Source organism: Phyllobates terribilis, unplaced genomic scaffold (assembly GCF_046119375.1).
Source record: "Phyllobates terribilis strain yellow unplaced genomic scaffold, ASM4611937v1 Scaffold_2__4_contigs__length_985480577, whole genome shotgun sequence".
NCBI lineage: Eukaryota > Metazoa > Chordata > Amphibia > Anura > Dendrobatidae > Phyllobates > Phyllobates terribilis.
In genome coordinates this window covers 126,465,512-126,481,361 of record NW_027362762.1, presented here as the reverse complement: position 1 = coordinate 126,481,361, position 15,850 = coordinate 126,465,512, and the positions used below count along the sequence as shown (strand labels likewise).

The following is a 15,850-nucleotide window of genomic DNA, read 5'->3' as shown; positions in this document are numbered from 1 at the left end:
CCATTTACTCTCTCCTACTTTTCCCCCTCCCTCCCTCACTATATAGACTTTTATAGGTAGAGAGAGCATTGCACGGCAAATAAGCCTCCTTACCTTGACATGCCAGGGCATTATGTCACTCTCCACAAGGAGAAACGTTACCCCTTAGACCTCAGTCCAGAGCCTCTCACCTAGCCAAATCAGATCTCATACTTTGCACTGACGAGGGGCAATACCCCAAAACACAGTGTCTGCAAATTGAGATTCTGAATTGGCTTTTATCCCAAGTCATATTGCTAGGCTTGGTAAAGGGTCGATAGTGACTTGTAGGATTGCTACTTCCACTAGGAGGTTCTAGTCCTCTTCTTCTCTGAAGAGGCAATTTGCATATTTAATTTCCCAGAGGAGCAAGCCTCCTTACACTGGCATGCCAGGGCCGGTATGTCACTCTCCACAAAGAGAAACCTTACCTCTTATAGGTAGAAGGTATAATTTGAATCTTCACTGAAGACAGATTGGTAGACAGATTTAGAGAAGAAACGGATTAAAGTGGGGAAAGAAACTTTTCTCCTTAATAAGATACATTACAAAGTTTCTTATCTTCACTTTTAACATTTTTTCATAAACCAAATGTGCAAGTGTAATTACTATTTAGGCTTGAAGCAGCACTACACCCCCAAAAAATTGTCTGACTGGCAAAATATTTCCATTCCACATCTCTTTAGAAAGTTATCAGAATCTTGATTAAAGAGAAGAGCTTTCTCTAGTTTGACATGGCCTAGTTCTCTGCCTGCTGACCATCACATAACTTTATCCTCTGTGATCTCTGTAACGTAAAAGCTGCTTTGATAAATGAATGATGAAAAATAATCTTATCTTAGACCCTAGTAACGCAACACATATCTTTTTGGTCTCGATGATCCTAATCGAGATTCTTAGTAGAAGGTGAGATGTGCATCACTGCCCCCTTTATCTTCACCGGAAAGAGGATTTGTAAAGGCACTTCTAATTGAAATAGGATGGGGGATTATCTAATCATGAATTGTATCAGCTGGTCTCTTGCAAAGAACCAACAGAATCCAAGATTAGGCCTACAAATATCCAAAAAACGGATGTCATCTTAAGGTCATGCAGCGGCTTTTTTACACAACACCCCTGAAAACATATGGGATGATATCAGAGGTATAGTCCACTTTCCCTATGCTAGAAACAATTTCAATAATAGCAGCTACAGGGCTCAGGTGAGGAGACCTGGCGCTGATGTCTCTGGAATGGTGCCAGTGTTAGGTGAATATGTGGTATTTTTATTTTACAAGGGGGAGTAATTACTTGAAAAAGCTTTCTTACAAATCAAAGTTCTCTGCAGCACATTTTCCTGCGTAAACAAGATATGTGCTACCAAGAAAAATTTGATTCTATGATCACAGAACAATCTGTTACCAATCGTTCTGTGCACATTGTAAGCGCTGTCGCCCTGTTTAAACTGGCTATTAAATAACCCTCACTCAGCTTGAAAGTATACGATTGGCGGCCACTTTAACTACCACTGCTCCACTGATTCTGGAGCAGTTTTTCTTTTTTTCCTGTGCCCATCCGTTCCAGAGTTATGCCCCTGGTAATAAAGATGCAAATTTTCCCTTCAAATAACTGGACGTAAACACCATAGCTTCTTTATGGGCGTTTGATTTTTCTCCTCTATGACACTGGCCAATCAAAACACGGTCACATCACAGAAGCGAAATAATAAATATCCACAGTGAAAGTCAGAGCTGGAGCCTGACATCACATTTGTCTCGTGTCCAAAAAGAGGTGGGGTTGTCCACCTCGATCCAATGAAATGCATCAGGATTAAGAACGCATACAGAGATTGAAACGCGTTGATGATCTGTATCCATTCACCACTCTTCTATGAATTTTAAATGTTTGACATAAAGTGCTAATTTTAACCCATTTGCATCGAGCTGGACAACTCCCTGCTTTATTTTCAATCGATCACTGCCTTGCAACAGCTTCTGCACCAGGCTCTCCAAAATCCTAATTTGAAAACATAGGGGAGCAGATGATTTCCTTTTTAACCTTTATTTGTCTCACGTGGTTGACAAATAAAGGTAAAAAAGGGAATCCAGAATCAGTTGAACAAAGGCAACCAGAAGAGGTACTCAGTTTAAAGAAGTTGTCCAGCCTTGGGTTCAAGTCGGCAGTCACTCTATGTGAATTCTCAGTACGCGATGTGAGTATTCTTCGGTGCCAGTGCCGGGAGGTGGTGTGCGCATGACTGCAAGTATACGATTTGCATACATGCAGTCACATGCCGACTAGACTTGCGCAGCCTCGCTCAATACAAGTGAATTGAGCGAGGCCGGATATGTCTAGTCGGAATGTAGCCGGAAGTATGCAAATTGTATACTTGTGGTCACATGACCGCCCGCACTGGCACCGGAGAACCCTCACAGTGAGCAATGAGGATTCACAAGTCTGCAGTCACATACCGTAACTGCAGACTTGTACCCCAAGACCGGACAGCGCCATTAAATAAAATAAAATCCAGTGAAAAGGTTTACTTTAACCCAAAATATTAGATAAGTGATCAGATCAAGCTGAAATATAGCTGCATAACTAAGTGACGATAACATTTTAGATATTTCTGCAGTCAGATCAAAAATCACAGGTGACAAAAATAAATAAATGATGAGTCGTGCAACATAGAACTCCTAACTTTCCGCTCTCATACATCTGTATGTCTGCCGACCTCGGATGTGAAGCTGAGAATATGAAGAACAGAATCACTAGTACAATTAGACCACAAGGCAGGTAGAGCAGACATGTTTGGGCGCTAAACCAATAAGCAGTGCAGTCATTTGTCACTGGGGTCCACGCCCTGCGTGTGTGGGTTTTCTTTTTTTTTTTACAAACACCTGGCTCAGGAGTCCATAAATACACGGCCTGCAGCTACAAGCACTTTGTTGGAAGACTGGATGTGCATTCTTAAAATAAACCTCACGGCCTTGGGGCATATAGTCACACACTAGTGTAATTCCTCTAGTGGCGCCAGACTATTTCCTGCATACTGTCAGATTACTGGATATAAAAACAAGGGCTGACTGCCTGGGTGACGATGTGCGAGTATAGGAACATACCTGACAGCTGAAACAAGTGTGGTGAACAGGATTAAGGACTGGATTGACAGGGACATGGCTGGGAACGAGTGCAGGTTGCTCTGCTCCGAAACCAAGCAATTCACCTTAAATTACTGTGACTGAGCAACAAGTCTAACAAGTGTAGTTCATTGTTCTGGTACCTTTTTAAATAAGGTTTCATTCCATATAGTATATCATTACTTAGAAGCGTTTTGGATTATTTTAAATCCTCAAGAAAAATTGGGTTAATGGATGCATATAATCAAAGTAGTTTAAAAGGGAACTATACTTTCAACGAACTTTGCATAAATCGATAGTTTAGACAGATATAAGAAACTTTATAATATATCTTATTAGAGAAATCTGCTTCTGTCTCTACTTCTTCCCCTTCCACCTGAACTTGACATCCACTTTGAAAAAAACAGCTGAACTATATCTTGCTCTAGACAAGACGGACTGCCAGCACAGTGGGGTGTCAGGGTACACCTATTATACTATATGGACTAAGAAAGGGGAGGAGAAGTGAGGAGCAGAGTGAGAAAACAGGCAGAGGGAGATACAGATTATAGCATCGGCGTCTCTGCCTCCTGACAGGCAGAGACGCCGCCCCTCTCACCTCCCAGCTCCCCGCGCGGCGTCCTCCTGCGCTCCTCTTCCTGCTGCTGCCGGCGCGCGCAGCTTCCCAGGCACTGTGCTTAGGGCGCGCCCGTGCTCCCTCTCGCTTAAAGGGGCCACGCGTGCCGTCCTAAGGAGTCCCCGGCCAATAGCCGGAGGACCTCCCATATATAAGGCACCTCCTCCAAAATGGAGGTACCCGAGCAAAAGTTGATGCACAGCATACTTACCTCTGCTTCAGCCCTCAGGTCCACTTGCCAGCCTGACTACTGTTCCAGTAAGCCAGTCTGACTACTCTCCAGCCCAACAGTCTGTCCTTCGTTCTACCCGCCAGTCTGTCTATGGGCAAGTCCGCCTGCTTACCAGGAAGCACCTGCCAGTTACCTGCCTGTTACCTGCCGTGCCTGCTAGCCTGCTCACCTGGTAGCACTCGCCTGTTTCCTGCCTATTACCTGCTAGCCAACCTAGAGACTTCTGCCTGCTCTGCCGTCACGTGCCGTGACCACCCGTCTGCTAACCTAAAGACTTCTGTCTGCTCTGCCGTCACGTGCCGTGACCACCCATCTACTAACCCAGAGACTTCTGCCTGCTCTGTCGTCACGTGCCGTGACCACTTGTCTGCTAACCTAGAGACTTCAGCCTGCTCTGCCGTCACGTGCCGTGACCACCCGTCTACTAACCCAGAGACTTCTGCCTGCTTGTTGTGCCCTTCCGCTATACCGGTCAGTCCCAGTCATCTGACCCGTGGCAGCCACCAGCTCTCTTACAAGGTCGTCTCCAGAGTAGCACCTGGTCCCTCTGCTCAGTCCCTCGCTGGTCACGGAGTGGTTAGCCGCCGTACGACCAGGGTCGGTCTGAGTTGATACTTAGTTACGCCCCTCTGGGTCCCTCCTTGCACCGCGGCACAGAGGTTCCACCACCCGCACCCGTAACAGTTTGCTCGGGCCATGGAACCCGGTGGCACCCAAGCTCCCTTGCTCTCTGACCTATACCAGGAGGTGTCCCATCAGAGATCCCAACAGGAAACCATCCTGAACTACCTGTGAGGTGTCAACTCCCGCCTGGACACTCTGAATGTTCCACTTGCGTCCGCCACGAGTCATACGACTCCCGCTTTGGCAGCGCCGTTGCCCACCAATACCATGGCATCCAGCCCCGGACCCCGGCTTTCTGCACCTCCTCGTTTCGAAGGCGACCTCGCTCTAGCTCGGGGTTTCATAAATCAGTGCACCCTGCACTTTGAACTCTTGGCACATCAGTTCACCTCCGACCGGGCCAAAGTGGCATTCATCATGTCCCATCTCACTGGGGAAGCACTGGCATGGCTAAACCCTCTGTGGGAGAGAGGGTATCCCCTGGTGTCCGACCTGTTGTCTTTCCTCGCTGCTTTCCGGAAAGTCTTCGATGAACCAGGGCGAAAAGCCTCTTCAGCCTCCTCTTTGCTACGTCTCCGCCAAGGGAGTCTCACCGTGGGCCAATATGCCATACGGTTCCGTACCCTCGCTTCTGAGCTTGCCTGGGATAACGAGGCTCTAGTGTCCGTCTTCTGGGAGGGTCTTTCCGGTCGGATTAAGGATGAGTTAGCCGGTCGGGACATTCCTACCACCCTGGATGACCTGGTGTCACTTGCTACCCGGATTGATATCCGGTTTCAAGAACGCACCAAAGAGACCACCCGGGAGAGAAAGTTCCCCCGCCTTGCTCCTACTTTCCAGAGACCTGCCTCTCAACCAGTCACTCCCCGGGCGCACTCGCCCGAACCTATGCAGATCGACCAGACCAAGATGGTCAAATCTCGCCAAGAGTCACGTCGAGCCGAGGGGAGCTGTTTCTATTGTGGCAGTAAAGAGCACCGGATCCGTTCCTACCCAGAGAGGCCGGGAAACTTCAGTGTCTAGGACCGCTCGGAGAGGTCGTCCTAGGCAAAAGTAAGCCCTCTCCGTCCCTGACTTTGTCTGTCTCTATCTCCTGGTGAGAGAACCGTCTCTTTGAAATTGCTCATCTGGATTCTGGAGCTGCTGGAAACCTCATTTCCCAGTCCCTGGTAGAGAGATACCGAACTCCCACCAATCCTCTGGTGGAACCATTGTCCGTCGCCTCTGTGGATGGAAGACTCCTTCCGGTGACCATCCTGCTCGTCACTGAGCCCTTAACCCTGCAGGTGGGAATGCTGCACTCGGAGAAAATCTCCTTCCATGTGCTGTCCGGACTCTCTCACTCCCTATTGCTAGGTCTACCCTTGCTCCAGATACATGAACCCGTGCTGAACTGGCAATCCGGTGAAGTACTCCGGTGGGGGCAGGACTGCCATAGGACCTGCCTGGTTCCGGTTCGCCCGACTCGTGCACCACCTACTCCAGCTAATTTACCCGGTCTACCGGCTCCTTACTGGTCCTATGCGGATGTCTTCGGTAAAAAGGAAGCAGAGACACTGCCACCTCATAGGCCATATGATTGCCCAATCGACCTGATACCTGGCGCCACTCCACCCCGTGGGCGTATTTACCCGTTGTCGGCGGCCGAAACCCGGGCCATGGCTGAGTACATAGAGGAGAATCTGGCTAGGGGATTCATCCGGAAATCTACTTCCCCGGCTGGAGCCGGATTCTTCTTTGTCAAGAAGAAGGATGGCTTGCTACGCCCCTGTATTGATTATAGAGGACTCAGTCAGATCACGGTAAAAAACAAATATCCCCTGCCGCTCATCTCCGAGTTGTTTGATCGTCTTAAGGGCACCAGGATCTTCTCCAAGCTGGATCTACGTGGAGCGTATAACCTGGTCCGAATCCGTCAAGGAGACGAGTGGAAGACGGCATTCAATACCCGGGACGGTCACTACGAATACCGTGTGATGCCCTTCGGTCTCTGCAATGCTCCTGCTGTCTTCCAAGAAATGGTTAAGTGGAGCGGATCAACCAGATCCTTACCAGCTACCTCCGGCACTTTGTTAACGCTCACCGTTCTGATTGGGTGGATCTCCTGCCATGGGCCGAATTCTCCTACAACAACCATGAGAGCGAATCGTCTTCCAAGTCTCCGTTCTTTATAGTCTATGGTCAACATCCCCGGATTCCGTTTCCCGTCTCCGCTTCTGTGGACAACCCTGCCGCGGAGTCTCTGGTCAGCGAATTTTCCACCATTTGGGAGAATACTAGGTCTGCACTTCTTCAGTCCTCCGAGCGAATGAAGAGACATGCTGACAAGAGAAGTCTGGATCAGCCTCAATTCCGTCTGGGAGACAAGGTTTGGCTCTCCTCCAAACACGTTCGGCTCAAAATACCCTCCTACAAGTTGGGCCCACGGTTCATTGATCCATTCGAAGTCCTTAAAAAAATCAATCCAGTGGCCTACAAGTTGAAACTCCCAGCCACCTTACGGATTCCCAACTCCTTCCACGTATCTCTCCTCAAACCAGTTGTGCTTAATTCTTTTTCCAACTGTCCAGGTTCTTCCCCCGCTCCGGTTTCCGCTGAGGACGTTTTTGAGGTAGAGAATATTCTGGCCACCAAAAGGGTAAGAGGAAAAACCTTTTTTCTGGTGGATTGGAAGGGGTTTGGCCCAGAGGAGAGAACTTGGGAACCCAGGGAGAACATCCATGCCCCGCTTTTCCTTGAAAAATTTCTTTCTGGCTTAAAAAAGAGGGGGCGTAAAGGGGAGGGGGGTACTGTAGCATCAGCGTCTCTGCCTCCTGACAAGCAGAGATGCCGTCCCTCTCACCTCCCAGCTCCCCGCGCGGCGTGCTCCTGCGCTCCTCTTCCTGCTGCTGCCGGCGCGCGCAGCTTCCCGGGCACTGTGCTTAGGGTGCGCGCGCGCTCCCTCTCTCTTAAAGGGGCCGCGCGCGCCATCCTAAGGAGTCCCCGGCCAATAGCCGGAGGACCTCCCATATATAAGGCACCTCCTCCAAAATGGAGGTGCTCGAGCAAAAGTTGATGCACAGCATACTTACCTCTGCTTCAGCCCTCAGGTCCAGTTGCCAGCCTGACTACTGTTCCAGTCCGCCAGTCTGACTACTCTCCATCCCGACAGTCTGTCCTTCGTTCTACCAGTCTGTCTATGGGCAAGTCCGCCCGCTTACCAGGAAGCACCTGCCAGTTACCTGCCTGCTACCTGCCGTGCCTGCAACCCGCTCACCTGGGAGCACTCGCCTGTTTCCTGCCTATTACCTGCTAGCCAACTTAGAGACTTCTGCCTGCTCTGCCGTCACGTGCCGTGACCACCCGTCTGCTAACCTAAAGACTTCTGCCTGCTCTGCCGTCACGTGCCGTGACCACCCGTCTACTAACCCAGAGACTTCTGCCTGCTTGTTGTGCCCTTCCGCTATACCGGTCAGTCCCAGTCATCTGACCCGTGGGAGCCACCTGCTCTCTTACAAGGTCGTCTCCAGAGTAGCACCTGGTCCCTCTGCTCGGTCCCTCCCTGGTCACGGAGTCGTTAGCCGCCGTACGACCAGGGTCGGTCTGAGTTGATACTTAGTTACGCCCCTCTGGGTCCTTCCTTGCACCGCGGCACAGAGGTTCCACCACCCGGACCCGTAACACAGATAGATTATGCTGAGCTTTCTAACAAGTCTTTTACCTCTCTCCAGAGATGGATATACATCTACACTGCTCAGTACTGCTGTGCAATTTCCTCTATGCTGTTTCTGCTTCTCTATATGGGCAAACTAAGTAATGAAGAGCAGGAATCCATCCCTATGTGCTGTGATGTGTATGAGAGACATCATAGCAGATACCCTCCTCCCACCAGCTCAGAATCAATTGCAAACTAAGATCAGAGCCTGCAGAGGGGAAAACTGGTGAAAATGCAGGATACAAGTCACAAATCCTCCTCAAAGGCACTTTGAGAGGTATTGCACACAACATCTTTTTCAGACAGATTACAGGCGAAAAAAGGGATGTAAAGCTATCATAAAAAGGTAACTTAATGCAGCACAATGTGAAATGACATTGCTGTGTAAAAGTTCAGCTTTTTGTTACTTCTTTTAACCACTTCAGGGTTAGGAAACTAAGTGGTTAAAAGTTGGTGTTCATTCTTCAGGTGGCTTCCGCTAGAAAGCCCCTCGGAAGTCATAGTGTAAATTATAGAAATAAAGACACAAAAACTAAGGCAAAATCATGAGCAAAGCCGCTTCAGAAAAGGCTGCCTGCTTCTGCCCGAAGTGACTTCGCCTAGGAAATCTTGGTGACTAGAGATGAGCGAACCTAAATTTAAAAGTTTGGCGTTCGTACCGGACAGTTACTGTTACGGACTTTCCCCGGTAGTCTGTTGCAATGTTCGGAGTTCAGGGAGAAGTCTATTGCAGAGAGAAAGAAAGAGGATTATTTTCTGGCTCAAAAGTCCGGGTTCCCATTGTTTTCAATGGGTTTCGACTTCTGGTTCAAATTCGGGTACAATTTTGGTACTGAACTGAACTTTGGATTAAAGGTCGGGTTGGGTACCAGAAACCGAACTTCCATGGGTCCGCTCATCCCTATCGGTGACTCCACTGTCGGAATAAAAACACTGCGTGCACAAAACCTAAAAATGCTTAGAAAACTCTTCCTATTAACTTGCAGGAAGTCCCCTTTGCTGTTTCTATGAGAAGTATTTGAGCATTTTTTTTCTTACCTAAAGAGATTTTAAAAAAGGAATATCGGGAAAAAAAAATCCATATTACCTTTTTGAAGCCGATCCTGATGCAAACTACTCCAAACTAGGCACTGTGAAATAAAGAGGTGGAAATGAACTCTTCCAAAACTCTTGAAAACTGTTTCAGGAGAAGAAAAAAAACTCCTCTAAAAAGTTAAGAAAAAAAGGAATGTTTCCTGAAGAGATTTCCACTTAAAAAACTTTGAACATAGCTTGAAAGTACTAGCAAAAAAGGGTCAATTTAGGCCATAACATCTAATCTACTTCTAGCTGTGATCTGAAATAAAAGCAGCTTCTAAGTTTCAACTTGGTTAGCAAAGATGAGGTTATGTATTCATGATCTCATAAAAGTGGAGATCTTAGAAAATCTAAAAAATCTATTTTAAGGCTACCCTTATTTGTAAAATAGCCACGAATAGGTGTTCATTTTTTTACAATTTTTTTTTATCAGGACTTTTTTGGTAACACATTTTTTGACAATTTCGTTTTTTTTTTTACACTTTTTTTTTCCTATACAGAAGTCTATAAAAAATATCTGAAAAAAACGCCACCATGCTACCTAGAGCATGCTGCATTTAAAAAAAATACTAAAAAAAACCCACTAAAAGCACACAAGCTAGATGCTTAATAGCTCCGTAGACAGAGACCGGCCAAAAGCCAGAAAAAAATTAATCTTTCTGAGGAATTTCAGAGATATTAAGTATTTTATTCCTGCTTTTCTGGGTAATTTGGCAAAGGAACACATGAATACCACACTCACCCTGTGGAGAAATGCCATGTGTGCTCTTTTCCATTTACTTTTAATTTATTTCAGATTAATTGCGCATTATAATCTTGACTACTTAGTTTTTAATAATGCTTAAATAGACGCAATCCGCAGAAACTATTCTTCCATCTATTAATGTTAGGTCAGTACAAGAATTTTTTTTTTCACATCTGCTTTCATCCAGAAACAGCGCCATACCAGTCCTCACCAGATTTTTTTAGTTAGAATGAGTAGGGCTGAGCTGCAACACCACAAAGAATAAAGCTTTGCAAACACTTTGTCTTTGGGCCCCATAAATAGTAGACAATTGTAGGCCGAACAATTGTTTGGCTGACAGAAGAGATGGGAGAAATGATTTGCAGGACTCTGGTCCATCTGTCAGGTCCATAATCTGTGGAAGGGAGGCTCACCTTCAGGCATTCCCGGCTTTGCTTTTGAGTAGTCAAGCTGGCGTCATGCCTCAATAATGAGGTTGTGCCAGCTTGGCTAACCAAAAGAAGAGTTGGGGTTGCCGGGAATGAGGAGATTCACAAGCCTCCCATCCTGACCGATGGACCAGAGTCCCACAAATCGATTCTCCCATCTCTAGCTGACAGTTATCTGTCTCCACTTCTCCAAGAAAAGCTGAGAACGCTGGGATCGGCCAAGTGCACCTGTGTTCTCTGTAAAAGACCCAATGCCAAACTGCTCTGGTGGCAGCTTACCTCCAGGGAGAACAAAAGGATCAGCCTTAAAAATTCAGCATGTTGGATCCTTCTGTGCCCCAAAAATAATCTGCCTGTAAGTGGAGAGTCGGGAGATTCCCAAATAGATCAGATGGTGGGTTTGGCCTACTTTTATCTAATGTGTTTGAGGGCCTTTACACTAATACTGGATCGGACAAGCCCATCTATAGGCTAGAGGATATTGCCACACTCTTTCATATGGTAAACCAGAGGACAAATTTAGATGTGGACAACATCATACAGTTTTCTTTCTTTCCTTTAAATTTTTGAGGTTACGTGTACAATCATAATAGCTGATTACCCATGCACATTTTTTTGTTTAGATAAAGGGTGGCCCAGATGTCTAAAATTGTTTGCCTGTGCTCATCTAAGGGCACCACAAATCACCCTATAATTAATAGACATTAATCTAGATATGTCTAACATGACATTGGTTATATTCACCAAGTCTGTAAAACTCAGAATATTATTGAATCTAATAATCCAGAGTAGGCAGTGACCGAACGAACTCTGGCTAAGAATGGTCTGCAGTATAGGATAATCCCAGTTGGATTTCTAAAGCCACTTGGCCAAGTATCCAGATCACATTAGAGCTGTTGTCAGATGTCTAAGCACAAATTATTTTTTTTTATTGAGGTTGAAAAAGTCAAAGCCATTAGTACTGCTAAATGATATAATGCAGGAGATACATTCCCCACAACTCCATTTCCAAGGCTAAAGTGGTTAGATAGAGAAATTTTTGAGAAATTGGTAAGTAAAGAGTGGTGTATTTGGAGATCTATTTAATTGACTATGAACACAAAGGACTCTCTATTATAGGGGCTTCTGGCCATGTAATAAACCATCAGGTCTCCCATAAAGGATCTCAGGGGTACATCTCTGGTAGGTTGGGTTCCGGTAACCCCATGGACATGTGAATCATGCAGAAACCTTTTTATTGAAGTTGTTGCAGTTGTTGGAAAATGTAGGTCAGTAGATCTTGGAATGCCATATATAATATGTATATATATAATATTAGGCATTTGTATATAATCCTCTACATATGCTCTAAATACATAAGATAGGAAAATCCCATTAAAACTTAAAAAAATATTTCTATTTGAGAGTCCTCAGAGGTTGATACCTTCTAATGGCTAGCTGAAAAGATGGTAACAAGTTGCAAGCTTTTGAGACTACTCAGGTCTCTTCATCAGGCTAGTATAATGCAAAATCTGAAGAGTCACATATTTATACACAATAGGACACAGAAATAATGCAATAGATGAGACAGGTGATGGAAAGCAGAGCTATTACTATGGGAGAGATAAACAGTTCTGGCTATAAATATTTTAGCAGTTAATTGATAAGGAGTGTGAAAGTTTTATTGTCCTGTTACTTGGTCCAGGGTTGTGATGACCCCACAGGTCTGATGAGCACATTCCTTAGTTGATGTAGAATGACATAAATCCATGCGACACATTCATTCCTGCTCTGAAGGTGTCAAAGGTCACCATGAGTTTATATGAGTTTAGACTCTTCTTTCTCTCTGACATTTTGAAGTTACCTTTTAATACCAGTAATTTCATGTCTTTGATGCTGTGATCAGGGGAAGAAAAATGCTTGACTACAGGTAGATCTACTATTTTTGATTTTGTGTGGCGATGATGATTCATCCTTCTCCTAAGTTTTTGCCCTGTCTACCCTACATAACGACCCCCAGCTGGACACTTGGCACATATCATTAAGTACACTACATTAGATGTGATACAGCTGATGTGACTCTGCAGATTTTGTGTTATACTAGCCTGATGAAGAGACCTGAGTAGTCTCGAAAGCTTGCAACTTGTTACCATCTTTTCAGTTAGCCATTAAAAGGTATCAACCACTGAAGACTCTCAAATCTAAATATTTTTCTATCTACTGATTAACACGGTACAAGAATATATATTTTCCCTGCATTAAAACTTAAACACTTAAATAAATCAGAACCAGTATGGGAGATAAAATGGGACTTCCCCAAAACCTCTCACACATATGGGGGAGATTTTGAAACCGCGGTGCACAGACCATGAAACTCGGACGTGTGAAACCCATCTTACTGTAAATGGCCATAATAGACCAAAACCTTTAATACATTAAGGCCATGGCCCCACTATCGATATTTTGTCAGTATTTTTTCAAAACCAGGTGAGGAACAATCATAGAAAAGGTATAATAGAAACAAGTCACCAATTCTGCATTTATCATCCACTCCTGGTTTTGGCTCCCATTCCTGAGAAAAAATACTGACCGAATACTGACCAAATACTGATAGTGGGGCCGTGGCCTAATATAGATAATTTGACTGCCAAGCAAACACAGACAGAAGGAATGAAGGCTATGTTTGGAATTGTTTAGGGTGGATCTGCTTAAAAATATGCTTCAAAAATCACTTAAAAAACACTTGGAAAAATCTTCCTATTCATTTATACAGGAAATCCACTTTAGACTGTGTGCCCATGATGAGCTTTTGGTGAGTTTTTGATGCTGCATATTGTGTCAAAAATACAGCGTCTTACAGTTCCAGCAAAGTGGATGGGATTTCTAGAAATCTCCTGCCCACTGTGCTTTTTTTTACGGAGCGTAAACTGACCTGCGATGCGTGTTTAAATTCTGCAACATGTCAACTTTTCTTGCGGATACGCTGAGTTTTATGAGCAGAATTTCTCCGTAGAATTTGCAGTAGGTGGGGAAAATCCACAGGTAAAAAATGCATATGCCTTTTTAGTGTGCTTCCGCTGAGGAAACCAACTAAAAGAACAAGTGATTCACACATGACTATCAATAAAATTTTGGCATTACATACCAAAAAGAGATAAAAAACACAGCTTCAAAAACACGATCAAACCACAGATCAAGTAACCTCACTTATCTAAAACTGTGTGCCCTTGATGATTTTTTTTTGAGTTTTTGACGATTTGGACCCTGAAGTGGTTAAACGAAGTGACAAAAACATATTTACAGCAATGTCATTTTGACATTGCTGTACATTTATGTTTGTTTTATGGGGTGCTTTTGCAGTGTTTTTTAAGGTGGATTCTAGATGAACATGTGACGCTCGCAGCCCTCCCTGGGAGATGGGGAAGCCGGGTCAGATGTTGGGGGGGGAGCAGTCGTGGCCTGGACCCGGTTCCGTGCCCAGGGCCGTCACATAAAAGTAATGGGCTTACAGGGTTGAGTGGTTCTTATCGACTACGCCACCTGTGGTACCCGGTGAAGGCCACCAGCGCTGCTGCAGTCCTCTGAGGCGGCATGTTGTGGCAGCCGACGTTGATACTACTCCCCACAGGCGGAGCAGGGCCTCAGGGCAGAGACGAGGATGGAGGGAGTCGTAGTGAAGGGGGTCTGGTGCTGTGCGGTGCGGTGCAGGAATAAAGAGTCCAGAGGCCATAGGGGTCGACTTCCAGAGTTTTTTTTACTCACGGTAGAGCGTGCAGCTGCAAGGCTTCTCGCTGCTCCTCACGGAGTTCTGCGGTCACCAGAAACGGGGGTCCGACAACCTCCGAGTAATTCGAGTGCTTAATCAGGACCCCACACCAGAGTGTTCCTAGACTTCAGACTGAGTCCTCTCCTGTCTATGTGTGTAGATAGGCCGGGTCTCCCTCTGGACTACGCTCAGAAAAAGGGTACGGGTGGCGGCTCCGCTCCTTCCGTTACCCGGTGGGATCCTCTGTGCCTGCCGGGCTTCCCTGACTAAGACGTAGAGTGGCAAAGTCAGGTGTCGGGGGCCGGTAACCCTCTTGCAGCCGGAATCCCTCTGACTAGATCAGAACAGCGAGGACAGGTGGCGTATACTGCTCCGTCTGCATCCCCCTGGGATCCTTTTGCGATGCAGCTAAACTCCTAAGCTCCAGGCCTTCTTGGGCAGGGACCTTGACTGGGATGAGACAGCCATTAACTCAAACCCGCTCCTCGACTCAAAGCCAGAGTACGAGGACCGTGTCGCCATCATCTTCAGGTTCACACAGAAAGCCACGTTCAGTGATGAAGATCACAACCAAAGAACCAAGAGCCCAAGATGGCTGTTTATTAAATATGAAATATTAAGTGTAACCTAAATGTGCGTCCTCCACCCTCACCCACTACATGGTTCCCCCTATCTTTTGGTTCCCCAGTCTCACATTATCCCGGGAGGGGCAGCACACTGGTGCCTATTAGCCCCCCCTTATGGTGGGAGAAGTGTGGTGTTGGATGTAGAGGTGGGGTCCTGACCATTGCACTGATCTTACCTCGAAGGAGGGATACCACACCCCATTGAAGAGGTGCAGCATCCCTGTGGCGGTCGAACCCTCAGGGGCGCCACAAACATACCTAACTTTTCAAAAACTTTCTGCTCCAAAAAATTCAGAAAAAAGACTAAGTGTAAACACAAACTAGGCACTGTCTAATCAAAGGGTTTGTTCACACTGCGTTAGTCTCTAAAATATAAAAACTTCGAAGCAAAATTATGAAAAAATGCGCCAAAAAGCCTTTGCTATGTTTTGTATTGTAAGTATTGAGTGTCAACCTAGCAAAAAAACCTGAAGAATAAACATGTTAATTCTTTAAACAGAAAACTGTCCTAATACAATTTGAAAAGTCGCAATTTTTTTTAATTGAGCATAAATGTTGCTACTTTTGCCATTTACATACCAGTTTTGGGCAGCACTGCCAAAATGTGTGGAGCTGGGGAGGAGCTGGGCAGGATAGGCCTGGGTCCATTGGCTCTGGTGGGTTACCAAAGCATTCAGAAGTCCACTAAAAGCCCATGGGACTGCCATCTGGATGCCACAAGCTGGGCTTTATAAGAGATCAGTAATTTTACAATATACTGCAATACTGTAATATTATAGTATTTCGCAGGTTAAAAAAAAAGTATTAAAAAATATATTAAAAACATGTTAAAAATAATAAAAAAATAAAATGTTAAATCCTTTTTCTCAATTAAAAAAATTAAAAAAAAGTTAATTATTTTTTCTTAAAAGTAAACAACTTTGACATCC

The 15,850-nt window shown here is 45.5% G+C and overlaps 1 protein-coding gene across 1 annotated transcript in view; it reads right to left on the bottom strand.

Moving 5' to 3' along the window:
- Positions 1-15,850, bottom strand: part of FREM2 (FRAS1 related extracellular matrix 2) — a 316,569-nt gene that overhangs the window by 164,585 nt on the left and 136,134 nt on the right. The window lies entirely within an intron of this gene.